The sequence below is a fragment of the Cervus elaphus genome, chromosome 2 (assembly GCF_910594005.1).
Source record: "Cervus elaphus chromosome 2, mCerEla1.1, whole genome shotgun sequence".
NCBI lineage: Eukaryota > Metazoa > Chordata > Mammalia > Artiodactyla > Cervidae > Cervus > Cervus elaphus.
In genome coordinates, this window is record NC_057816.1 from 18,279,100 (window position 1) to 18,306,356 (window position 27,257).

A 27,257-nucleotide genomic window follows, 5' to 3' on the forward strand; every position below is an offset into this window, starting at 1 on the left:
ACCTTTGCTCCCCAGCCTCCAAACTACTTCTCCTTCAACCACTCCCCACCTTCCAAGACCACCTGGTATAATCCTACCTACCCCCCGCTACCAATAGCATCCTGCTAAGCACTGCCAGCTCTCGGAGGCTCCCCCAACTAAAAGTAAAACTCTTCTTCCATTTATTCATGATGCTTCCCACGCATTTATGCCTTATTGTGCCCGTGATGTCTTTTCCTCTATAAAGCCTTAAACTCTTGAAGGCAGGCACCATGTTTTATTCATGTTGTAACTCCCCAAGTGCCTGGTCCTGTGGCTTCTACAGAAAGGCCCTCAACAAGCCTTTAGTGAATTAAACAATTGTCAAAATTCTCCCTTTCTTCCATCCTATTTTTTTTTTAATGTCCCTTGACCTGGAATTTCTCACAGGGCAGTGGATGTGCTACCCTCTTCAAAGGCAGTCAGTGTTTCAGAGGAAAGCTCTTCATCTCTCGAACACAGGCTTCTCAAAACCTTTCCTTGGGAAGCCCGTGTAATGGTGCTCTTGCCTTTTTATCACCTCAGTGAGATTACCTACTTCTCCTCTAGGGCAGACATGTTCACATTGTACCATCTCTTTCACCAGACACTCGTTCTCTAAAATTAAAATAAAACAACAAACTGAGGCACAAAGATGAAAGAACACCTTCCAGCAGAAGTCCCTCTGTCCTCCCCACTCAGGAGCTGGAGGTCAATCTGAGGGGTGATGTGTTTGCTTGCTGTGGAATGGCCTTTCCTGCGCTTCATGAATCAGAGGACGCCAGCCACATCTGTAGGAGGCAGTGGCCTGGGACACAGGCAATCCCCTCCCCCTTATGTGCAAGGGAGACAGTTTGCAGGTTTATTGTTGCTGTTGTTTAGTCGATCAGTCATGTTTGACTCTTTGAGACCCCACGGACTGTAGCCTGCAGAGCTCCTCTGTCCGTGGGATTCTCCAGGTAAGAATACTGGAGTGGGTTGCCATTTCCTCCTCCAGGGGATCTTCCCAACCCAGGGATCAAACCTGGGTCTCCTACATTGCAGGCAGATTCTTTTACCCACTGAGCCACCTGGGAAGCCCCTCCAAAGACCCACTGTTTATGTTTAAGTTGCTCCCCTTGGAATATTAGTCATGAATGGAATAATATCTTTGAAATGCTCCGAATTTCTTTAAAGAAAAGGAAAAGAAAACCGGTCCATGAGCTCTGGTCCCCCAGCTCAGGTGTGGAGGTTGGGGCTCCAGGCTGTGTTTGAGGAGTTAATTCCTGTGAGCACCAGCAAAGTGGTACCTGGGTAAAGCCAGGGAGAAAGGCCCTCTGCTCACTGTCCCAGGCTACTGGCCCAGGAGGACTGTGTCTGTGACCACGGAGGTGGGAGAAGCAGAAGATGGTGGAGTAGGAGCAGGACTTCCCCGTGAAGGCAGGAGGAGAGACTGAGAAAATGATCCATGTTGGTTCTATGGAAGATGCGATATTCCATCTGATTCACCTTCCCTAGCGCATTATGACCAGGATGCCTGGAACTGGGAGAGGCAGCAGCCCTGCCCTCCTCGTTGCCTAGCAACAGTCTCTTTCTAATTCCCAGCTGGTCCCCAGGGGCTGGTCTGAATGGGGGGCAAGGAGAGAGGGGGAAACGGAGGTAAGATAGCTACCTGTTCTCCATAATAATGAGATGCTCTGGTTCCATCCTGCAAGGGACCTGACTTGCAAATGGATGAGGCACTTAAGGAACCATTTGTTTTCTTCATTTTGAGTTTGTTCTGTGCTGACTGGAGAATGAGCGTTTAGCTTTGCAAGAGGTGTGTGTTTGTGTTTCCAGTTATCTGGAGGCTGATTAGGAGAATGAAAGGCATCTCTGTGACTCATGCTGATCCAGGGATTCAGTGTGGCTCCTTGGCCTCCTGCTCTAAAACTGAAGATGCCCTGGTGCTGAATTGTGGAGGACAGAGGAGTCGGACAGGGCTGAGTGACTGAACAATAGCAATAACTGTCTTGTGAGGTGTTGAGTGGAGACCAGAGGGTGAAGGGTGCCTGTACTGACCTCCCGATACTCCATGAGTGCAGAGTGCAGAGTGACTAGGGGGACCGCTGTCTGATGCTCCGGTGGTGACCAGCAGTGGAGTGAGTGAAGGCCCACAAAGGCCACCAGGGCAGGGGGAACACTGACCCCAGTGTCACACCCACAAGAGTGTATAAGACACGATGTGTGAGCCAGAGTGAGATGAACCTCGAGGGTAGGATGGGAAGAAAGAAAGAAAACAGACCCTGGGGTGTGTTGATTTCAGGAGCATTTACTCAATGCCAAGTGCGTGCCAAGTCCGTCACCTCCATGACCTCACTCTCCGCTGTAGACTCCCAAGAGAGAAGCTAGGGCCTTGTCCCCAGGTGAAAAGTTGGTGCTCTAGGGCTTCCTTCCCAGTCGGTTCTACTGTAAATCTTTGGCTACAGAGTTCTACACTGAACTGGAACTAGGGTGGGAGATGATGGCCAAGGGACAGTCAGATCAGCCTGAGCTGTGACCACAGAGGAGTCACGAAGCAGAAGCTTTGAAGGGCTCCTCCCCAACCCGGCAGCATCTAGCCTTCTGTCTGGGACACTCAGCTGCAGCACACTGGTTCCAGCACAGTTCCACAAACAGACCCCGTGTAATTAGCCCCGGCAGCTCAACACCTCTGCTGTAGCCTGCCCTCTTACCCGCCACGCCTCCTCTTGCTGGATCCGGTTCTAAGGAAGCTGTGTTCTTTGAGAGCCGTTGCATACAGATGAGTTGGCAGCCAGTCTGAGCTGACCCACAGACTCATAAAAAGCAACAGGGCCCGGGCCCCTTCACCCATGCCATCCAAACTCTTGGGACCAAAGGTGCAAGGACTCACTCACATCAGGGACCTGGCTGCTTTCTCGGCGACCAAGGAACTGAGCTTTTGTCTCTGCATTCATGCTGTCAATCCATGAGGTAAGCAGAGAAATGCCATGTTGCCCCTTTGAGAAAAGAAGTTAATTCTGGTGGAAATTTAGTCTTCATTTCCCCATTTCAAATCTAGACAGGACTGTTCTCTGCTCCCAGATTATAAAGGTGTGACTTTAACTCCCTCACTTGATGCTGTGGGTCTTCTGTTTGCAAGTGAATGATGAGCTGTGAGCTTCGTCCTGGCTGCCCTTGGGGGTTCCCAGCCCTGAGTGTCATGCCTGGCTCCACTGACTCCTCCTCGTGGTGGTGTGTCCCTGGCAGCTTTAGCCCCTGCAAGGGCGGACCTCTCTCTGCCTTTGCTGTCATTTTGACAGAGGGTAAGGTGCTAGTCCTGGAGGAGGGCATGGCAACCCACTCCAGTATTCTTGCCTGGAGAATCCCATGGACAGCAGAGCCTGGTAGGTTACAGTCCATAGGGTTGCAAAGAGTCGGACATGACTGAAGTTCCTTAGCATGTATGCACACCAAGGTGCTAGTGAGGTCCACTGTGGAAGAGGCTGAACCTTGTCTGGGTGGAACGTGTTAGTATTAATAAGACACTTGGCTTACCTGCACCCAAATGCCTTTCCTTCATTTGATGAAATGTTGCTTGATTACAAGAAAGTGCCTCCGGGATCCTCCAGGTTTGTTCAGTGTCAGCCAGGATGGGCCCTCTGATGATGCACAATACCTGTTCCCTGTGCTCTGCTTTCTGTGAACCTAAGGATAAATGGAGCTGCAGTCCCCTTCTCCAAACAGCCATGTTGTACTGATGCTGTGCATAGCGGCTCCAAAAAATATTTGTCTTTAGCAATTGGCAAGCTTTAGGAAGAATGTGTTTGCTTTTTACTGTAGTTGGGCACACAGAATGAAGCCAAGCACAGTGACAGGAAGCAGGCTGTTTCTGACAAGGACTTAAGTTAGCCCACTGACTGATGCCCTTCGGTCGTGGGCTTAGCTTGTCTTGCCTTACTCTGCCCTAGTTTTTGAAAATGTATGCTCACTAAGTTAGCTTCAGTTTTTCCAAACATGGTGGTGGGGGAGGGGTGCTTTGTGAAGTCATGAACCATCAGAAAAAAAAAATTTTTTTTTTTGAATATACATAAAGCACAAAGATGCTTCCTGCCCCCTTCCCCGTCCCCCAGTAAGAAGGACCTCAAGTCAGCTCGGGTGTGGGCTGATTCTGCAGATGAGCACAGGGAGCGGATGACTTGTAAACGGTTCTCTGAGCTTTGATGCTGTTGGTGGTGTTTTTTCTGTTTTGTTTTTTTTTTTAAATACATAAGATGCTGTAATTGCCAGGAAATGCTCTGTAGAGCTGAGGCTCAGGATTTCTCATGCATGTCTTTTTTCCTTTTCCCAGCAATTCATTTTTTTCTGTGCCAGGTTATGAATCTACCCTGGACTTTTTCACAGCTCAGTGATTTTCCAAGGAATCAGCTTTGATCACATGCTTTGCCTCTTACTTGTCCCGTGGTTTCCACGGCTTGAATGCTGCTTAATTCTTCCTCTTAGAGTTCTCCCTGGGATTGCTTATAGGGCCTGAGTTTGACCCAAATCCTACTCCCCTTGGTTCTACAATTCAAGATGCTCATCCTATTTTCTTCTCTTCATTATTGCCCTCTTCCTTACTATTAGTCTTAGACATACAGGTATTTTTTTCCTCATTTGCCTTTCAACAAGCTTAGAATGAGCATGACTGTGTTCTGGGAGCTCTGTGAAGTCCTGGGAAATTATTGAATAGCCCTGGTTCTCATGGCAGTTATTGTTTAGGGCGTGTGTACATGGAGATAGACTGTTACACTTGAGCTGGGCAAGTGCCCAATGTAGTCATGATATAATCACTGCCTGTGTGGAAGGGTGGTCCTCAACTCCCTGGGTGGGCAGGACGGGACTGGTGGGGGCAAGAGGACGGGCATTCCTGAAAATGAGGTAGTATTTACAAAAACACAGAGGCATGAGGAAATGTGACATATGCAGGGGATGTGGGGCTAGAGTGTCTGGGGTGGGTGGAAGGGGAGGGAAGAAGAAAGACGAGGCTGCAGGGTGAGCGCCCGTGATGAGGGACCTTGTGTGGGATACCCGGGAGAGTGGCACTGTCTTGAAGGCAGTGGGAAGCCACGTGAGGTCATATTTACAAAGCTGCTTTGTCTGCAAAGTGCCAGGTGGGTTGGGCTGGGATAAGACAATTGCCAGGAAGCCAGTTGGGAAATTACTATAATGCAGAACACTCAAGAATTAGGGCACGCTGGCTGTGAGGATGAAGGATTGCCCTGGATGTGGGAATCTGAGAGTTAGCTGGTCTCATTCTGGAAATTTCCCTGAAGTCCGAAGGATGAGCAAACTGAGTAGAAAAAAGCATTTTCTGTATACTAGGGGGCTGGCCTTTCAGGGACCCCCTCCCCACCTCCACCTCAGAAGTGAAATCCCTGGTCATTTGTTTTCCTCCATCACCAAAATGAGCACCTGCCTGTCTGCCGAGAAAGCAAAGAGAGCCTGTGTCGCCTTCTCCTCGCCCCGAGTGCCCAGCCCTAGGTGGGGCATTGCTCTGGGTCTCTGCTGAGCCCTGCTGTCAACCCTTAGGCGGCAGGGCGGAAAATGTGTCCCTCCTGAGTGTGGAGCAAACAACTGAGACAATAGTAGAAATAATAGCAGAATCACCGAGCATTAGAGGCCTCTGTAAAGGTTCTAGAAAGGTTACTCTATGCATCATTAATTGCTGCAAAGCATTTCCCACTCACACTGAGCAGATGCTGAGATGAGTCTTCCACGTGGGTTCTTCCTACACATGAATGCATGCTAAGTTGCATCAATCATGTCCGCCTCTTTGCGACCCCATGGACTCTAGCCCACCAGGCTCCCCTGTTCAGGGGAGTCTCCAGACAACAATACTGGAGTGGGTTGCCATGCCCTCCTCCAGGGGGTCTTCCCAACCCAGGGATCAAATCTACGTCTCTTATGTCTCTTGCATTGGGAGTCTGGTTTTTTTTTTGTTGTTGTTGTTGTTGTTTTACCACTAGTGCTACCTGGGAAGCCCTATTCCTATGAGTTGGTCTATTTTCAGGCCCATTTTGCTGGGAAGTATGGGCTTCCCTGGTAGCTCAGCTGGTAAAGAATCTGCCTGCAGGCAAATGGATAAGAAACCTACGGTACATATACACAATGGAATATTACTCAGCCATTAGAAAGAATACATTTGAATCAGTTCTAATGAGATGGATAAAACTGGAGCCCATTATACAGAGTGAAGTAAGCCAGAAAGATAAATACCAATACAGTATACTAATGCATATATATGGAATTTAGAAAGATGGTAACAATAACCCTATATGCAAGGCAGAAAAAGAGACACAGATGTATAGAACAGACTTTTGGACTCTACAGGACAAGGCGAGGGTGGGATGATCTGAGAGAACAGCATCAAAACATGTATATTATCAAGTGTGAAACAGATCATCAGTCCAGGTTGGATGCATGAGACAAGTGCTCGGGGCTGGTGCACTGGGATGACCCAGAGGGATGGGATGGGGAGGGAGGCGGGAGCAGAGTTCAGGATGGGGAACACATGTAAACCCATGGCTGATTCATGTCAGTGTATGGCAAAAACCACTACAATGTAAAGTAATTAGCCTCCAACTAATAAAAATAAATGAAAAAAAAAAAAAAAAGAATCTGCCTGCAATGCGGGAGACCTGGGTTCAATCCCTGGGTTGGGAAGATCCCCTGTAGGAGGGCATGGCAACCCTCTCCAGTATTCTTGCCTGGAGAATCCCCATGTGACAGGCGGGCCACAGTCCATGAGGTCTCAAAGAGCTGGACACAACTAAGTGACTAGGCACACAGCACAGCAAAATGATGGAGAGAAAGGGAGGGTGGGTGAAGTCAGAATTCCTGAGTTTCTTTCCAACGGCTGCAGGGAACAGGGTGACGTTGGTAAGATGATTACCCCTTGCTGGGGTCAGTGGAGGCACTGACATCTCAGGCCTGGTCACTCACTCTGGGCCCTCCTGGCCGTGAGGGGAGAGGACAGCATCTGAGTCCATGGGACCCCATCCTATCACAGCATCTGAGATGCTCAGGGCTGGTTCCACAGGCAGTGAGTCCGTCTGACCCCAGGATCCACCCAACGTCCTTCCACTTGACAGGCGGGTGACAGGCCTTGGAATAGTGAGATCTCACAGCTCAAAATACCCGGAGAAAGCAGCCCACTGGAGTTTAAGTGTGGATGCACTTAAGTCAGAGTAGCCACCTTCAGGCGCGCCTAGGACTTCTCTCCCTGGAGATGAAGTAACTCGTGGGGCCCCAACAAGGACTCAAAGTGTTCCAGTTTAGTTTCTGTGAGGCCTGAGAAGAAGACTATGCCAGAATATACTTCATGTTGCAAGTTCAAGCCCAGTTGAGTGAATTTATTGGCATAGAATTTAAAGTTTGCCCAATAGTTAACTGAGGATAGTTCACTATGTTAATCAGTTGTAACAGCTCTATTTGCCATCGCCACTTTCCTCCACATCAGCTCAGCCTTTTCAGAGGTGAAAGTGAGGGTCAGCCTAATAAAGGAGTTAAGGAATAGCTCCAAGGGACCATCCATCTCCCTTCATCTCAAGGCCAATAAGATCATTAAAATTATGTATGTTGAGAAGACAAAGTACCAGGTAGTGATGACTTAGCCTAAAGCCAAAACTAAAGAGAAAGAACCAGGGACTTCCTGGGTGATCCAGTGGTTAAGAGTCCGCCTTCCAGTGCAGGTGACGTGGGTTTGATCCCTGGTTGGGGAACATGCCAAAGGACAACTAAGCCTGCAAGACACAGCAAGAGAGTCAGTACCAGAAAAAAAAAATTAAAAAAAGAGAGAAAAGGATCAGATCTTCCCAGTCTGCTGGGTCTCCTGGATTATGTATGATTCATGAGTAATTCTGGCTCTGCTCCAGACAGCAAAAGTGATTTGGCTTGATCATGTATTAATAGTTCATAATCTTCATGAACAAGCAGGGAGCATGTGTGGAAATTGGGGAAAAAAATTGGAATAAAAGCAAATACCTTCAAAAAAAAGAAAAAAAAAGATGAAGGAAAAATTCATGGGGAGACATGTCAGAGGTAGACCTAGAAAAGTTAACAAGAAACAAAACCCAAGGTCACTGGGCTCAGAGAAGTCTATTCCCTGCTCCATATGGGGGGGTCCTAAGCCATCCTTGCTGGCTTTGTGATGAAGGATGTTCAGAGAATTCTCCCCATCATTGCCCATGCCTTGTCAGAATCTGTAAGCAGACAACGGACCAATTCAAGACCGACGAGCATCTAAAGATGACCCATACCAAGGAATAGTTGCTTCTCAAAAACTCTAGGAGGATTTTGGCTGTTATATAAAACCCAACCCAGTGCCATCTCATTAAAAAAAAAAAAAAAACGCATGGGAACTAATTTTTTTTTTTTTTGGCAGATTTTTATTTTGTAGTGGTGTGTAGTTGATTCACAATATTGTTCATTTTAGGTGCAGCAAAGTGATTTAGCAAGGTGGTTTCATTACACATATACACATATCTATTCTTTTTCTTATTCTTTTCCCATATAGGTTATTACAGAGTATTGAGTAGAGCTCCTTGTGCTATCCAATAGAGTGCTTGTTGATTGTGTTATATACAGTAATGTATATAACTAATTTTAAAGAGTCATTCTAAGGGTTCAAGCACTCCAGCTCACTCATGGTAGGAAAGAAGAAGCTAAGGCCTAAGAGAGTCCCAGACTTTCTAGAACCCACAGGAAAAACAGAAATCTGAATTCACCCTACAGGGCTTTAGACCGATGACTTCCTCCCTCAAGGTGGCCTGTCATTTTTCCCCTAAGTTGGTCCCCCTGTGTGGTCTGCCCTGGTGGCCGTGTGTCTGCCCAGGCTCTAAGCTGTAGTTACCCGGATGCCTAAACATTCACAGAGGTGGGTCACCCTTAGGCTTTAAAGGAACATTCTTTTGGAGTACTCTGAAATACAAACCAGAAATTTCCATATATTCAGAATTTTCCGATGTCCATCTGTGGCCCCTTCCTCTTTTCCAACTGCACAAACATCAATGTTTCTTGGCTCAGGTTTTGGAATTACATCTATGGGGGGGGGGGGGCGGTATATCAATGAGCTACTGTATCCCTAGCGGGCAGATTTAAATATGCAGCACAACACCAGTGAAAGCAACAGGCTACAACGTCTTTGCAGCCGGAACCACCATGGCTCTCTCAGGTGACTACCCTCGGGGGAGACTCATGCTTTGCTGCCCTTGATTAAATTCTTGGGAGCTTTCTGGCTCTGTCCAGATCTGCCATTTGTCCTTGAGGGGCTTGACAGAGCTCGGAAAGTATGAATAACTGTTGCTAGCTTCTCACAGGAAAAGAATTCTGTGCCATGTGGCCTTTTGGAGTCCAAGTCACTGATGAGATGCTGGGAGAGATAAGAGTAATCCCAGTCTTTTGCTGGAAGGCATTCGACCAAGTCAGGGACCAGGGGATTCAGAGGCTGGCTGGGAGGGGTGGGACAGCTGATGAATCATGCATGGAGTGGAGACGGTCAGAGATAAGTCACGGGAGTGGTCGGAGGATTACCTAGGAAGACCTCTGGGGAATTCCACCATGTGAGGGACTTTTACAAAGTGTGAGGACCCTGTCCCTTCCTTGCAGAAATGTCAGGCTCCTGGGAGTTCAGACAGGAAAGAACAAGGGAGGCATAAGTGGGGCACATTTTGTCTGGAGGGGCTGGGCTTTCCCCTCCCACCCAGTCTATTTCCCAGGCTGCCCCAGTGGGGTAGGGGTGAGAGGGTCAAGGAGAGCATCCTCCTGATGCTGCAGGAGGAGAAGGAGGTGATAGAGAATAAGATGGTTGGATGGCATCAGCAACTCAAGGGACCTGAGTCTGAGCAAAGTCCGGGAGATGGTGAAGGACAGGGAAGCCTGGCGTGCTGCAGTCCACAGGATTGCAGAGAGTCAGACACGACTGAGTGATTGACCAACAACAAAAGAGGATACCTCTGAGACATTCTAACTCAGGGTGCTTACCTGCACCATTGTGAGCAACCCTTTGAGACTAGGTTCTCGCTCTCCTTTGTCCTAAACCACTGGGAGTGAGAGCTGTGTGGATGCTCACCACTGTCAAGACAAGGACGAGATAAAGTCTCCTGGGGAAAGGGACTGGCTGGGAAGTAGAGAGAAGAGTGTCCTAGGTTTGGATTTTATTTACCTTTTTATCGCACATGCCTTCCTCTGGCCTCTGAAGCTGTTTGCAGTTTTGGATTTTTACAGGTAAATATGCCTCTTTAAGGAACTTGTGAGTGGGAGTGTGGGGAGGGAAGGGAAAAGGACCCAGGCCAGGCTTGTGCCCAGAGCAGTGTGAGCAGAGAGATTCATCACTCAGGGCATGAAGTGGGCAAATTCCTTCCCAGGAGTTGACTCTAGTGACAGTGAAGGGAAGCTGAGAAACAGGCTGTCATTTGAGAAGGTCTGTGAGAGATGTGGGCTAAAACTGCTTTCTAATGGAGAGGGCTGGTTTTCTCACACCTGCTGAAGGTTAGGTGAGAGTAGATTCAAATCTCAGCCTGAGGATGTGGGTTAGGCATCAGGAAGAAGCTGGGTGTCCAGGTGCTAGGCGGCAGGGATGGGTTTCAGAAGGAAGTGTTCCTTATACAGACAGGAACTCACCCCTGGCTCTCAGGGGAAGGGTTCAGGGGCTGACCCCTCTCCAGGTCCTGGGAGGGAGCAGTCATGAGCCCCGCACTCTTGGTCTCACGTTCTTCCACCAACTAGGTGAGTCCTCCACAATCCCACTCTCTCTGGTATTCTGAAGGGGCAGGTATCTGCTTCTAAGCTTAAGCCTGGACCAGGGAGGGACAGCCACTTCTGACCACCTCCCCTGGCTAAGTTTTTCTTCAGGCAGCCTGGGTCTACCCCATAAATGAGCCACCTCAAAACTTCCTTCCTGTCCTAGAGATCCCAGAGATGCTTTATGCCCTCTCTGGGCCCTCATTGCCTTATTGTTCTTGTTCAGTCGCTCAGTCGTGTCCTACTCTGCGACCCCATACACTGCAGTTAGTTATCTCCTGAAGTTAGTTTCCTCAGACTCATGTCCACTGAGTCAGTGATGTCATCCAGCCATCTCATCCTCTGTCGTCCCCTTCTCCTCCTGCCCTCAATCTTTCCCGGCATCAGGGTCTTTTCCAGTGAGCCTGCTCTTCGCATCAGGTAGCTGTTACTCTTGCTCTGTTCCAAAGGCTCTGGCACGCTTCTCCCCAGGGTGCCAGCCCTGGCGACCCCGCCTCTGCCTGGACCATCGTCCCCCTCCTCAGCTCTCTGGGGATGCTGTTCTGGGAAGCAGGCCTCTGTAATCCCCTTGGCCGCCTGCTTCACTCTGGACAGAGCTTGGGTGGGGGCTGACGGTGCAGTGGGTGCGGTCTTTGCCGGCTTAGCCCTGTGAATGAGGGGACTGCAGGGATGCCAACAGCCAGACCACAGACAGGCTAATTTCCAAGTGTAGACACTGTAAAGGCCATGCATATTTTGCTGGTGACTAGCGACCAGATGCTGAACCATTTCCAGGCCCGGCTGTGATGGGGGATGAAGAGAAGGCAAGACAGCCACAAAAAGATGCTGGTCTTGCCTCTGTGCTGTGGACACTCCCCAGTCCCCCGCCCTGGAGTTCATGAGAGTAACCTTGGGCAGTGGGGCTGCGGCAGGCGAGGTGGAGTGGGTTGGGGTGGGGTGGGGAGGGGCCCAGGCACATCTCCACGGGTTCTGTGTAACACCTGTCCAATGGGCAATACCTTCACTGTTGTTCATATAGAACCTTCTAGAATCCCTGATGTACTACTAGCAAAGAGACTTTCTGAGTTCTTTATGTTGCCTCTGCCTGCAAGTCATATCTATAGTGAAAAATTCTTCTGTTTCTGCATTGAAAAATTCTGCACTATTTTTATTAAAATTTTGTATTGAAATACATAGTTGATTTACAATGTCTTATTAATTTCTACTGTACAGCAAAGTGATACAGTTACACATATATAATAGGTGTGTGTGCTCAGGTACTCAGCTGTGTCTGACTGCTTGGGACCCCATGGACTATATCCCACCAGGCTCCTCTGTCCATGGGATTTCCCAGGCAATATTACTGGAGTGGGTTGCCATTTCCTTCTCCAGGGGATCTTCCTGACAGAGGAGCCTGGCAGGCTACAGTCCATGAGGTCCCAAAGAGTCAGACATGACTTAGCGACTAAACAATAACAACATATATAAGAATATTTAAAAAGAAATATATATATATACATTTCTTTTTAAATATTCTTTTCCATTTGACAAATGGGAAGACTGCAGCTGGGTTTGTGCCCATGCTGGAGCGGAGGTAGGTGAGGTCTCCTAGTTCTGCCCGAAATGCTAAAAGTCTCCGAGCAAAACCCTGGGCTGGAAGCAGCAGGTGAGGTCAGCACCCCCAGCCTAGAGGAGGACCTGCACTCTCTCCTCTTGGCATTGCTACCCCCACCATCTTGGGCTTTCAGTGGCCTTCTACTTATTGCTAACATCAAAGTCACCCCTTGTTGCCGCAGCTTTTTCAGCTCTTATCTCCATCTATAATGACCCTGTTTATTTAGTTCCTTTTTGTTATCTGTCCTGCACTCTCCACCTCCCTGAACACCAATCTTGTTCATGCTCTATCCCCACTCCCAGCCTGGAGCTGGGCATGTGATAGACTCTCTGTAAATATTTATTGACCAAAGGAAAACAAGGAATGAATAAGCCAAGAAAGAGCAAGCGAGGAAGGAGTGAGAGAGAGGGAAACAGAGGGAGGGTCTGTCTCTCCCCAAAGCTCTCCTGCCTCTCCTTCCCGACCTTAGATCAGAATTCACTGTCTTCATGGAACTTCCGGTAGGAAGATCCAGGAAGGCTTGGGTTCCCATCTCAGCTCTGCCACCTGAGCTGTTTAACCTCTCCACACCTCAGTGCCCCCACCCCATAAAATAGGAACCATTACACCTATTTCATGAGGTCACTGTGAAGATCGAATGGACTAGTTTCTGCCAAGCCCCCACCTCAGGCTCTTGCATGTGCAGACATGCAACAAACATGTGTTCTTTTCCCTCTGGGTTGATTTCAACCTTCCCCCCATTCTGTAAAGCAAAGTCAAACCCTTCAGTCTGCCTCCAACCACGTTAGAGAGGAGCTCTGCCTGGCTGGAATGGAGACCTTTTAGGGAATATACCGTCAGCTTTCCGTCTGTGTGACGGAAAGTCACATTGAAAGAGATTAATTTTAATCAGTTTCTTCCAATTATTAAGTCAATGGTGGACACATATCACAGCAGAGAAAGCTACAGTGAGGTGAATGCTTAGTTTCTAGGTCTGTGACCTCTGGTTTCCTCTGTGGCTCATTGTTAAAGAATCCGCCTGCAATGCAGAAGAAGAGTCAGAAGACATGGGTTTGATCCCTGGGTTGGGAGGATCACCTGGAGGAGGGCATGGCAACCCCCTCCAGTATTCTTGCCAGGAGAACCCCATGGACAGACGAACCTGACCATCTACCATCCATGGGGTGGCAAAAAGTCAGATACAATGGAAATGACTGAGCGCCAGCAAGGCTCTGTGAAATTGGGTTGATAACTTGGCTTCTCTGATCTTTTTCTTCTCTACCTGGGGAAAGTTGTAAGAGTGAGGAGAGAGAGAGACAGCAGGCTATTTCTGTAGCCAAATCAAGAGTGGTGGTGGTTTGGACTACAGTGGGATTGGAGAAGAAGGAGCCCAGAGAGCGGAGAGGTTCTGAATGTATTTTGTAGGAAGAGCAGAGAAGACTTGCCGATGGATTGACTGTGGGGATGAGAGACAGAGAAGAATCAAGGTTGAATGAAGTTTTCCTTCATGGTTGTGCCATTGACAGAGCTGAGGAAGGCACAAATTCAACAACATAAATATATAATAAGCTGTAGCTGGTGCTAAGAAAGAAAAGAGGATTCTAGAGACACTCTCTGGGAGTAAATTTCAGCCCAAGTTGCCCGGTGGAGATGCACTCACATGCCCACCTGGGGGTCACAGGACTGACCCCCCGCCAAGTGCTCGGAGGAAGGACATGCCAGGCGTCAGTCACAGCTCTGCACCCCAGCTGCCTCTGCTTCTGGAAGGCTGGTCACGCTAACCTCAGAGGAAATTCAATTGGCCTGGCATAATTAGATCTCCGTGGTCTAATCTAATCTGATCGTTTTATGGGCAATGTTTTTCTTTTTGATCTTCACTCCTTTCCCCCCAGCTTTGTTGTTTTTCCCAAGCAACCAAATAAACAAAGTCTTCTCCCTTTGGGTTTCTTGTGTACAAAAATGCTCCTTACAGACCCCTTAAAGCAACCCAGAGCCCACTGCCTCCTCCTCCCAGAGATTCTGAGGGGAGAGCCTTCTTGAAAAGCCAGAGAGGACAGGGCTAGCAGAGGCAGAAGAACACTTCCCACAGCCGGCATCTCCCCCAGGCGGCACCACACGCCCGCCCCTGCATTTCCTTTGCAGCTCATGGGGACCTTCTGAGTCCGTCCTTGGGTCTGGCAGGAGAGCTGACCGCCTGCTCAAATCCAGACCCGGGAGTTCCAATTATTCCCCAAATGCCAAGTCAACCTCTGGCCGTCTCTTCGAGGAGGCTCCTCATCTCTGCCAGGCACGGAAGGAAGCTGACCTCATTGAGGTTTCCACATGCTGGATCTGCTATGGGGTGTTCTTACCCTGGGTCCCATCTCAGCCTGAGAAATGGGTGTTCTTAACTTCACGTTCACGGAGAACACTCTGGTTCAGAGAAGCAAAGCCATTTATCCTGTTCACAAGTGGAAGGAGTAGGCTTTAAATCAAGTCCACATCACCTTACAGCCTGACCTTCACTACCACAGGGACACCTGTTCATCCCCACCTTTGCTTTGCCAACCCCACCCACTGGCCTTCTGCAATGATGGTCTCAGTCTCAGCACCCAGAGCTTGGGCCCCACGGCCTCACAGACCCACAGCCCCCCAGGTGCCGAGAGCCAGCATTCCAGTCAGTGCTAAGCCCCTGGCCCATCTCTTTGCAATTCCTAGTGGCCGTCTTTCTGTCTGGTCCCGGGGGCAGAGCAGGGGAACCCCAGTGAGGGGGACCAGATGAGAACTAAAATGATGTCGTGAAAACACATCGATGAAAAAGGGTACAGCTATTAGCCATGTGCATGGACAGGAAAGGTGAACCAGAAAGCAGAGGCTTCAGCTCTGCAATTTAGGGCTGGACAGAGCAGCAAGATAGACAGAAAAAAGAAGAAAAGGAAGGAAGAAAGAAACAAACATAGCTCGCAGCAAGCTCTAGGGTCTTTACGGCTCCTAAAGTTTTCTCGGTGATTTTCTGTTCTGTTTTTCTCCAGGTTTAATCGCTTCCCTTGGGAAATTCGCTCTGTAAAAACACAGGCAGTTGGCTCGGACGGGCATCCAGGCATCCGTCAGCAGCAGAGCTGGAATTCAAGTCTGACTCCAGACCTCGTGTTTCAAGCCCAGAGAGTCACGGACACCTGACAGTGCTTTCCAGGTAGACTGGCCCCTTTTTTGGTTAGGAATTAGCATTCATCACAGCACAGGGGTTGTACTTTAGTTTCTTTGCCCTCAAAGCATCCTTTATTTATCATGGTCCAGGCTTGGTCCTGATGGTGCGTCATCAAACAGGTCATTGTGATCTGTAGAGACAGAAATGGCCCGTGTTCTGTCTCTTCCTTGCGAGGCCCCCTGAATTTGGACTCCACGCGGTTCTCCCTACAGCTGTCACCAAGGAAGCAGCCAAGAACCCCCACCTATGCTTCAGGCCCCCTTCCCCACCCTCCTCCATGTGTGTGCAGGGCCAAGGGAAGGAATACTATGGGAATGTGGGGCCAGGAGGGGTTTATATGGTTCCGTGGGATTCTGGCTAATCTGTGAGGTTGCCAAGTCTCCAGAGAGGTCAGTCTAAGTAAGAATTTTACAGCTCAGGTTACTGACTCCAGGAACAGAGCAAGGACCATGGGCCAGGATAAAAATTCCAGAAAACAATGAAGATTAAAAATGTACCGAGAGAAGGGGAGGGCAGGAGGGAATGGAGTTGAGCTCCTGTGAGTGTGAGAGAGAGGGTCAGGGAGTGTGGGCGGGCGTGGCCCGCACGGTGGGCCTTGGTTCAGCCTGACAAGTTCAAGGTTCCGCGCATCCCATCAGATAGAATGAGTCCATGCACCTGCCATGCTTCTGGGACAGCAGACCCAGCTTCCAAGCCAAGTCCTTGGCTGGACTTCCAGCCCTGGGAGCTGTTCAGAAGAGTGGACAGAGCTGACACCGGGCTTCAGACTGAACTGCCAGCTCAGGGTCATGGTGCGGGGAGCCCAGGCGAAGGTGGACGGCCAAGCGGGATCTCACTGTACCTCGGCTGCTCCAATGGTCACCACCGGCCGGGGAGGCAGGGGCCGAGGATTTGTCCCACAGATGCTGGGAGAGGCGTAGTCCCTCCTTTTGCCGCCAGAGCCTGTGTTGAGAGGGAGGATCTGCAGAAGCATCTTTCTGTGCCTCCAGGCTCTTGTGACGGAGGAAATATTTTGGGTGTGGTGCCTCCAGAATCACCATGGCCACTTGCTGTAGGAGGAAGGGGCCAAGTTCAGCTGAGGACCCCATAAGGGCCCAGGGGGTGCTTCTGTCTGGTGCTGGAGGAGGGAGGAATGGGATTAAGAAATGGAGAGATGGGACACGGATGGCAGACAGTTTGCTGAGTCCCCGCCGTGCAAGAGGTCCTTGATGTGGATTTTTCCTGTACAAATTCTATTGAAATAATACAATAGGATATGATAGGATACATTACGATACAATAGAATACAATACAAATGGGTGCGTGCTCAGTGGCTTCAGTTGTGTCTCTTTACAACCCTATGGACTGTAGACCACCAGGCTCCTCTGTCCATGGGATTCTTCAGGCAAGAAAACTGGAGTAGGTAGCCATGCCCTCCTCCAGGAGATCTTACTGACCAAGGGATTGAACCCACGTCTCTTACATCTCCTGCATTGGCAGGCAGGTTCTTTACCACCTTGGAAGCTGAGCAATACAATACAATACAGTATAATTCCCATACCATGCAATCCATCCATCTAAAGCTACAACGGTGGGTTTTTGGTATAGTCACAAAGTTGGGCAACCATCACCACCAACAATATTAGAACCGTTTCATCACCTCAAAAAGGAACAGGGTACCCATTAGCAGTCACTCTACATTTCCCTTCCCCCACCCCTACTGAGAGCTACCAATCTAACTATCTCTGTGTCTAGATTTGTCTATTCTAGACATTTGTACAAAGGGAATAATACTATATCTGACTTCTTTCACTTAGCACAATGCTTTCAAGGTTTTTCCACATTGTAATATGTATCAGTACTTCATTCTCTTTTTATGGTTGAATAATATGTCATTGGGGGCTTCCCTGATGGCTCAGATGGTAAAAATTCTGTCTGTAATGTGGGAGACCTGGGTTTGACCCCTGGGTTGGGAAGATCCCCTGGAGAAGTGAACAGCTACCCATTCCAGTATTCTGGCCAGGAAAATTCAATGGACAGAGGAACCTGGCAGGCTACAGTCCATAGGGTCACAAAGATATGACTGAATGACTTTCACTTTCACTTTTCAATATTTCATTGTATGGACAAACTTCATTTATTTATTCATTCACCAGTAGATGGACATTTGTGTTTAACTTTCTGGCTGAGACGAACAATGCCTTACCAACATTCGCGGAGCGGTTTTTGTGTGGACGTGTGTATTTTCCAGTGAATCCCCTGGGCAACAAATAGGTGTTATAATCACCGATTTATTAGGAAAAGTTGCAGCTCAGAGCAGTTAAGTACCATTTCTGAGATGGAAAAGCTTCTTGTGATTGGATTTGATTATGCTAGAAGGGCAAATAAGAGGAAGTAAGGTGGAATTTCACTTCACCTTTTGCAGGACATTATACACACCACTGAGTAAAAAAACAAGAAAGGACTGAGGGGACATGCGTCAGCAGCGCCGTGTGAGCTCCTGACCCTCTGCGGGGCAGGTCTCAGGTCTGCCTGCCCTAGCCTGGCTCTGAGTCTGGGAGATGCTCTCTTCCGTCTCTCACTCACAGTCTTGTTTCGGTGGCAGACTCTAGTTAAGAGCAGCTCAAGACAGCTGCCAGAGTCGCCCGCCAGTCTGTGAGGAAGCAGGTGGGAGGTCTCTGTAGCCTCATCTCCACTCTGAGAAGGTCTCCTGGGATGGGCCCTGCCAGTGACAAGAAGGGCCCCAAAGAGAGGAATTCAGCAGGGGCCCCGCAAGGGTGGTTCCAGGGCAGAGAGCAGCCGGCTGCTGGCTCTGCTTCCTTCTGCCTCCAGGGCTTTCCCAGAAAGTTCTTGGACGTGGGAGGCTGGCTGGCGTGCAGGCGTGCCGCCCCATTAATGCAACTCTTGTGCTCGGCGGAACCCAAGCCTGTGCTGGTAATCATTGACCCTCCGAGCTCCCCCGGGCGGAGCCACGGTGTCCTATGGTAGAGCCTTGCCCTCCTCAGCACCCTTCTGGGTAGGGCAGTGCTACTGCAGCATGGATGCTGGGGCAGAGAAGCCCAGAATTCAAGGCATCACAGATAATGACGCACTGGATCTTTCATTCAACGTCTGGCTGTAACTTGAGAGAGAAATCAGAGCTAGAGATTGCTTTCTTGAAGGTATTAGTGACTGGATCACTTTCCAAGTTCAAGGGCCATCTGAGCTCTTTCTATCCATCTGTAATAGACATGGGTGGCCCCTTTTTCAGATGAGGAAATTGACACCCTGAGAGGTTGGGTGGTACCCAGTGTTAGGGCCACAGAATGATTGACCAACTCCAGATTCGAACCCCACCTCTTACATCCTGCCCAAATGGCCCCTCCCCAGGGCTGTGACAGGAAACGTAAGCTAGAATATGGGACCGGAAGACATCCAGACGCCCCCTCCAAACTCAGGAACCTGGGGTTCTGCGCCTTCTCTTTGCATGTTTCTTGGTGCAGGGCTGGACCCACAGGAAACCCTTCACCTGTGGCTCCGCTTCATGACTACTAGTCCCCCAGGGCCAAGCTCAAGGCATCAGTTGAATTACTCCACTATTTTATAAGGCTTTGAGGTTTGAATTTCTACATGTTTTCGCAAAAACAAAGTGTACTTTCTTGATGCAGACACTCAGTAAAGCATGTTCAAGACCCTTAGTCCACATAGAATTCATTCCTTTCTGGGCTGGAAAGACTGAAGTGATGTGCTATCAACCCAAACCATAGAGAACTAGAAGGATCAGACTAACAACAGGGTCTCTGAATGCATAATAAATAGAACTCTTGGTAAACATCAAAATTCTTTTATTAAATGCCAGTGTCATTTGAGGTGCTTGAGAGAGGTGACTTAACAATCATTTTCTCACAGATGTGTCCAGTTTTCAGACAAAACAAACTACACACCCCCACAACACACAGACTTGTACAAATCACATAAGTGAGAGGATGATGTTTTCATTTGCAAAAATGATTCTTTTCTATGTAAACTGTTATGTAATATAACATATAGTATATTATATATTAATATATATATATATAGCCCACCAGAGGAGCCTGGTGGGCTACAGTCCATGGGATCGCAGAGTCAGACACAACTGAGCAACTAATACACACACACGTATAATAAAACATATTATAAAAATAAAAATACATATATAGTCACAAACATAATACATAATATTTATAATATATAATATAATATATATAATATATAATATAATAAATAATATATATAATATAATCACACAAATATAATATATAATAATTCAGTAGAGGATTCCTTTAAATGTCTAATAGCCTCTGTAATGGCTTTCATGGGAAAAGAATCTAAAAAAAGCATGGATGTATGTATACTTACAGCTGACTCATTTTGTTGTAACCTGAAACCAGCACAACATTGTAAATCAACTATAGTCCAATAAAAATTTTTTTAAAATTCAAAGAGAAAAACAAACACATGTCTATAGTATCCTAGGGCATATATCGTATGTTACATGACTTACTATATGAAGCAGTTTCTGTTCACATGCTGTCTTTGTTTTTGACCGCTCAAAACATGAGGCGGAGACATGCAGGATCTTACTTCCCTGACCAGGGATTGAATCTGTGCCGCCCCCTGCAGTGGAAGTGCAGAGTCTTAACCACTGGACCACTGGGGAAGTCCCTCACATACTATCTTTTGAGAACACCATCTATTGATATTGGTTTCAGCATAAGATTATATTGGTTTCCCAGGTGGCTCAGTGGTAAAGAATCCACCTGCAATGCGGGAGACTCTGGTTTGTTCCCAGGGTCAGGAAGATCCCCTGAAGAAGGAAATGACAACTCACTCTAGTATTCTTGCCTGGAGAATCCCATGGACAGAGGAGCCTGGTGGGCTACAGACCATAAGGTCGCAAAGAGTTGGACGTGACTGAGCAGGCACACCCTCATAAGATTATATACCTAGACTTGTATAATGATATTTTCATTGTAATGGATTTCTTTTGAATAGTAATTAGAATAAAAGGCCATGAGACTAGAAATGCCTTTGAATCCTTGTGTTAACTTAATGTTCAGCTATAGGTTCACCAAAAACTAGAATCCAACATTTGGGACAGTGACTCTCAGGAGGTGTGGCCCGAGTGCATGATGGAGGTTTGAGAACTGACCTTTTCACCCCTTTTTAGGTGGAGGGTCCCCTGTGGTTCTGGGACAGACTGAAGGGAATTTCACCTGGGATTCTCTAGGGACCCCTCCTCCCTCTAGACAATGACCATGCTTCTTGTGTGTTCAATTCAGTTCAGTCACACAGCCGTATCCGACTCTTTGCGACCCCATGGACTGCAGCACGCCAGGCCTCCCTGTCCATCATGAACTCCTGGAGTTCACCCAAACCCAAGTTCATTGAGTTGGTGATGCCATCCTCCATCTCATCCTCTGTCGTCCCCTTCTCCTCCTGCCCTCAATCTTTCCTGGCATCAGGATCTTTTCAAATGAGTCAGTTCTTCGCATCAGGTGGCCAAAGTATTGGAGTTTCAGCTTCAGCATCAGTCCTTCCAGTGAACACCCAGGACTGATCTCCTCTAGGATGGACTGGTTGGATCTCCTTGTGTTAGTAGGTATCTTCCCTACTGTGCTTTCACCCCCAGTCTGCAACCGGCCAAGGCAACTTGGTGGATTCCAAGCTCAACAACTGTAATCCCAAAGCCAGCGATTCCTGGGTTACTGCAAATTCCAGTCACACACGAAGCTTTAAAATCACCTCCTGCACTTCTTCAGACAGAGGCAAGTGGCTTCACGTCCACACCGGCTTCTTAGTAAACAACCCTGTGGACGATTCAGGCTGCGCTGTGGGCTTCCTGCCCCCAGAGGTCTTGCTTCAGGGCACTGTCTTCACCGTGCTCTAGAGGGCGCTGTTGGCACGGGATGCCGATGGGCGTTCCTCCACCCAGGTCTTAATGGCCATTGCACACTCTGCAGGGGCTGTTCTCAACCCTGGGCTTCCCTTCATTCATGTTGAGCTGTGCCTCCTCACTTCCCCCTCAGCTTATCCTCTTCACTCTGACTCAATCCACGCACACCCAGCAAAGCAATGCCTTCTCTGGGTAAAGTGCAGAACTCCCTGAAGTTGAGAAGATAGATTAAGATAGACTACTTAGAACATCTTTAGCATAAAAGGCAAGAAGACCCAACTCTGTGACTGTGAGTTCCATGAATTCCTCTCATCCTCTGGGGCTCTCTCACTCTGCAGTCAAAACTCCCCACAGCCCCCAAGGGTGTGTGCTTTCCCTTCAAAACTCAGCCAGGCAGAGATGAAGCGAGCCCCTTTAGGTCTTTTTTTGCAGAGTTGAGACATGCTAGCATTTCCAAAACACTTGAAAAAAAATTTTTTGAAGGACAGCAAGAAAACAAAATCAAAATTGCATGTAAAATTGGTGTCAGCTCCCAAAATGCAGGTTTCTAAACTCCACAGCAAAGGCAAGTTCCCACCGAAGATGGGAGAGACACCTGGCTTGGGGTGAGCCTCACAGACTCCCAGGATGGCTGGGAAATGTCACGTCTCCTGATGCTTCCTGCTGGGTCCCCATCCAGGTGCCAGGAAGTGATGCAGGTCTTTGTGGGAAGAGCAGAATAATCTTAGGATGACCAGCAGCCCTTATAAACTAGTTATCAAGATAGAATTCAAAGCCTGAACTTGAACAATTTAATTCCTTTCAATAACATTTTTTTTTTGGCTGAGCCATGAGGCATAGGAGATCTTAGTTCCCTGACCAGAGATTGAACCTGTGCCCCTTGCTGTGGAAGTGCAGAATCTTAACCACTGGCCTGCTAGGGATGTCCCTTAATGACTTTTCATATTGAAATTTGGTCCTTCATTTTCACATCCTGATACAAAAGCATGCACTGTGTACATATGTGAGTGTGACTTCTGGAAGCGGTAGAATGGAATCACTAGTTGTTGTAAAAGTGGCTTTGTCACCTTCTCTTCTTGTGCTCTTCTGCCTTTTGGGGCATCAATGTCTTCCAGCCTAAGATCACCAGGCACACTGCAGTAGTTGAATAGGTCGTCTTGTTGCAGCTAGAGAGAACACGCAGCTTGAGGAATGGTGAGGAGCTCCGCTTGAAAGAGTTTTAGAAAGCACATATATAGAATTTGGGCTTAATCTAGGTGATTTGGGAGAGTAAATGGAGCAACACTCTACTCAAGATTCGATGCTAAGAAGTAGGGGTAATTCCGTGATTATGTTAATAAGCCTCATTATCAAAAAGGAGAGAAAAGTTGATGTAAAGCTAACGCTGTTATTGGCAAAGAAGCAGTGATCACTCGTAGTGCCAGGATGGGGGCAACGTTCTGTCATTTTTGTGGTTTGGACCGTATTCATGTTTCTGTGTGTTCAGACATGATTCTGATGTTGATGTCTTGTGAAGCTGTGTTCAACAGGAGAACACAAGACTTAGCTGTGAGCCCCAGAACAGCCCTCAGCAACAGCAGATCAAGATGTAGTGCCAGGCTGGCTCCCATCTGTCAGGGGCTGCTTTCTCCTCTTTGACTGCGTCTGTAGATTGTCAGTAATATGATCGAATCCTAGTCAATGTCTGTGGTAAGAGAAGCAGAGCATCACCCCCGGTTGCATGCCTCTATTCAACCCTGCCAAGGAAAATTCTCTCCCTCTCCTGTTCCCAAGGCTTCCCAGGTGGCACAGGGGTAAAAAAAAAAAAAAAAAAAAAAAATCAACCTGTCAATGCCGAAGACTAGAGTGTGATCCCTTGTTCAGGAAGATCCCCTGGAGGAGGAAATGGCAACCCACTCCAGTATTCCAGACTGGGAAATCCCATGGACAGAGGAGCCTGGTGGGCTACAGTCCGTGGGGCCACCGAGTGATACAACTTAAACAACTGAACAACAACAATGACAACAATTGTGTTCTCACCTCTTCAAGATAAGTCTTCTGCCCTGATGATGGACAAATTCTTTATACAAGTGTTAGGTTTTCTATAGGTCTTCTGTTCCACAGGGCAGGACAGGTTCTGAAGTCAGGACACTTCACATGTTATCAGAACATTTGTCACCCTCTCTCCCAGGAGCCTTGTCCCCCACCTGGCTGTCATCTCCCCCAACACAGCCCATTTGACTCTACAGAGCGGACCCTAAGTAGCCTGGGTTGGTGACACCTGATTAAGCTGAGCATGTTTAAATTTCTGAACCAGTAATAACGGCTGCTACTATTTATTACATAATTGCTATGTTCTAGGAACTTTACATATGGGATTGCATTTAAAACATACGACAGCCTTTGAGAATATTTTATAGCCATTTCACAGGCAAGGAAGTTGAGACTCAGTTAGCCTAAGTGACTTGCTCAGGTTGTCTGGCCATCAAGTGACAGAACTGGGGTTCAAGTACGTGTTTGCACTTTCCCAAGATGGATTTCCTCCTCTCTTCTGCTGCCTTTGGTTCTTCCCTCTGCCATGAACATCCTGCACCAGGGCTCCTACCTGCTCTTGATCCCCATGCACTGCAGATCTCTGCAGTTATTCAGGGGATGCTGCTGGACCGGTAGGCCCCAGAGATGCCCGCGGAAGGTGGTGGGCCTTAAGAGAGTACCAACACTCCCAGACCCTGTGACTCCCTGGCTTTTGTTCCCAACCTCTCTTCTCTGGAAGGAACCAGGTGCCCCAGAAAGTCTGTGCCACATTCCCACTCTGAACACAGGATGAGATGGTTGGATGGCATCACTACGCAATGGACATGAGTTTGAGCAAACAGACCTGTGGCTTCACAGGGAAAGGGGTGAGTATTCCTCACATGGGAAAGGTGAGTGCAAATCAGGCCTGGAAGAGTCCTGAGGCTCATGACCTTTCACATGCCCATGAAGCCGGAAAAATCGTTTCCAATGGCCTTGGCAAGTTCTTTGTAAGAAGAACTCAGGCTGAGCCCAAGTCAGCAGCCTGCTAGAGCTAAAGATAGCTGAGGTGACTTCTCTGGGAATACTGAACAGAAAGGCAACGATGCCCTCTGTCAACAATAGTTCTAGATGTCAGCATCCTGGGAGGTGGCTAACTGGATGCTCCTTAGGCACTGAAAGTTAGCAAATTTAGCTGGGTGGTCATCCTCCAACAGCTTGAGGCCGTTTTCATAGAAAACAGGAAGTTCTCTGCGGTACCAGTCAGATGCATTTTGTGCTGAAGAGTATAAGCTTGACCTTCAGCCTCTTGTATCTGCTCTCTGGTGTCCTCAACCCCTTCAGGGAAACAAAGATGCTGCCTTGCAATGATTGGATAATGACAAGTTACTCTGTATCCCTGAGCAACTTCACAGTAGGGACTGTTGCCTCTCTTGCTTCCTAGTGTAGCACCTGGCAAGTAGTGAGTTCAATCAGTGGAGAGTTTTCTTGATTACATTTAGAAGGCCCATAATCCCATTCCATGCCCTGCTACCCACAGGTCATCAGGAAATGTTAGTTCATGTGGTTGACCGGCAGGCTGAATCCAGTGAGAATGAAAGTTGCTCGGTCGTGTCCTACTCCTTGCAACCCCATGGACTCTAGCCCACTAGGCTCCTCTGTCCATGGAATTTTCCTGGCAAGAATACTGGAGTGGGTAGCTGTTCCCTTCTTCAGGAGATCTTCCCAACTCAGGAATCGAATCCAGGTCTCCCACATTGCAGGCCAATTCTTTACTGTCTGAGCCATGAGCCACCAGGGAAGCCCGGCTGAATTCAAGCTGTCAATTTTCATGGAAACTTGAATTTTCTTCTCCAGCAACACTGCAAAGCATCTACAGAAAGTCATTGGACTTCTGTTCTCAGGCTCCATAGCTTTTATTTTCTACCTCTAATAGATAATCTTGACTCTCAGGAATGTCCTGAGGGAACTCAGGCTGTGTGTGAGCTGTGAGTGGTTGGACCAAAAGGCTACAGTAGCCGTCTTTTCATCTACAGAGAGTAGCGATAGCCTTTGTAATTCTGAAGAAGAGATAATAGAAGCGATGTCTATTTTGCCATCTTCTCTCGGGTACAGTGGCTGCTGAGCCTGCTGGGGTGAGACAGAAGCAGCATTATATCAACCATGGGGAAACCCCCAGCTCCCAATGGCTCCTCCTTAGGGGGTTGCCTGCAAAAGAACAGTCTGGGTCCTGGCTCTTTAATTGTCATCCGGGAGCCCAGATGGCAGGCATCTCACTTCGAATGCAGAGGGGTTTGGTGACCAGGGGTGTTGTATGAAAATGAAGCTTGCATTTCTGTGGAGAAAAGGAGATGCAGGAGGAAAATGTGTTTATCTTCAAGAATTTGCAGGGTTGTTCCCCGGAAGAGAATGACACTTATTTAGAAATATCATGAGTGGTCCTTGAGGCAGAACTAGATCAGAGTTCTTGGTATCAGTTTCTCCTCTAGGTCTAGACAAGAATATCTCGCAGGGCACACAGGCGCTGAGTGCACTGGCCCTTGCTGTCGGCCAGCCAGGTGTCTCCCCCAGGTCTCTGTCACCTATATACCCAGCAATTCTTTCAGTTCCTCCATGCCACTGCCCTGGTCACAAACACAACTGCAGTTACAGTGCACAGAAATGTCTCTTCCAAGTTATGGTTGGAAGGGGAACCATGTAAGTGATGGCACATTCATCACTTTTGCATGCATTGTCTAATTGACTGAGTACCATTCAACGAATCATAGAGTTCCCACTATGTGTGACTGTGATGCCATCTCCAGGCTTTGGTTCTCCATGGCACTTCTCTGCCCTTAAAATAAGATGCTCCCAGAACATCTGCTACCCTGGTAGGTATCATATACTGTTTTTGATGGTTTATCAGCTCATTTGTATCTCCCACCTCGATTAGAAGCTTCTTCCGGATGACAGGGACTGTAGCTATTTGGTAAAGGATTGTCTGGCACACGTTAGAATCCACACATCCCTGCTGCTTAGTTGTTGTTCAGTTGCTTAGTCGTATCTGACTCTTTGCGACCCCATGGACTGCATTATGCCAGGCTTCCATGGCCTTCACCATCTCCCGGAGTTTGCTCAAACTCATGTCCATTGAGTCGGTGATGCCATCCAACCAACTCATCCTCTGTCACCCCCTTCTCCTCCTGCCTTCAATCTTTCCCAGCATCAGGGTCTTTTCCAATGAGACAGCTCTTCCCATCAGGTGGCCAAAGTATTGGAGCTTCAGTTTCAGTCTCAGTCCTCCTAATTAATATTCAGGGTTGATTCTTTTAGGATTGACTGGTTTGGTCTCCTTGCAGTCCAAAGGACTCTCAAGAGTCTTCTCCAACACCACATTTCAAAAGCATCAGTTCTTCAGCACTCAGCCTTCTTTATAGTCCAACTCACATCTGTACATGACTACTAGAAAAACCATAGCTTTGACTAGAGGGACTTTGGTCAGATAAATGAATTAATGGACACAAAAGTAAGTTTTCTGTTGGTTGAGGTATTTTTGCAGGGCATGGATGCCCATCTAGTAGAGACCTTCAAGCAGAGATGAGCCCCCTGGTGTTATACAAACCACATGACCTTGAAATTGCTCATTTACTGAGCTCACTTCCCCCTTTGACTGTGAGCTCCTTGAGAACAAGAACAGATTTCTATTTGTCTTTGAAATCCTACACAATGAGCATACACTCAATGTTTGGAAAGTTCATACAAAGTCTGTTTTTTAAGAATGTACTGTTGACCAAAAAGAATGCTGGAGCCCTGAAGAAAAAAAAATGGCAATAATAAATCCACTTGCTTTGCCAGGCCATTAAGAAGACCTTGGTAAACACTAGCTAATGGACAGC

At 48.0% G+C, this 27,257-nt stretch overlaps 1 protein-coding gene across 1 annotated transcript in view; it reads left to right on the forward strand.

The window, feature by feature from the left end:
• The first annotated feature begins 2,653 nt into the window (after positions 1-2,653).
• The window catches only part of KCNJ1 (potassium inwardly rectifying channel subfamily J member 1), a 33,811-nt gene continuing 9,207 nt past the window's right edge, over positions 2,654-27,257 (forward strand). Inside the window, exons 1-2 of the mRNA XM_043873367.1 lie at positions 2,654-2,949; positions 15,322-15,482. The gene's annotated coding sequence lies outside the window, so the exon portion shown is untranslated. The remainder of the gene's footprint in view (positions 2,950-15,321; positions 15,483-27,257) is intronic.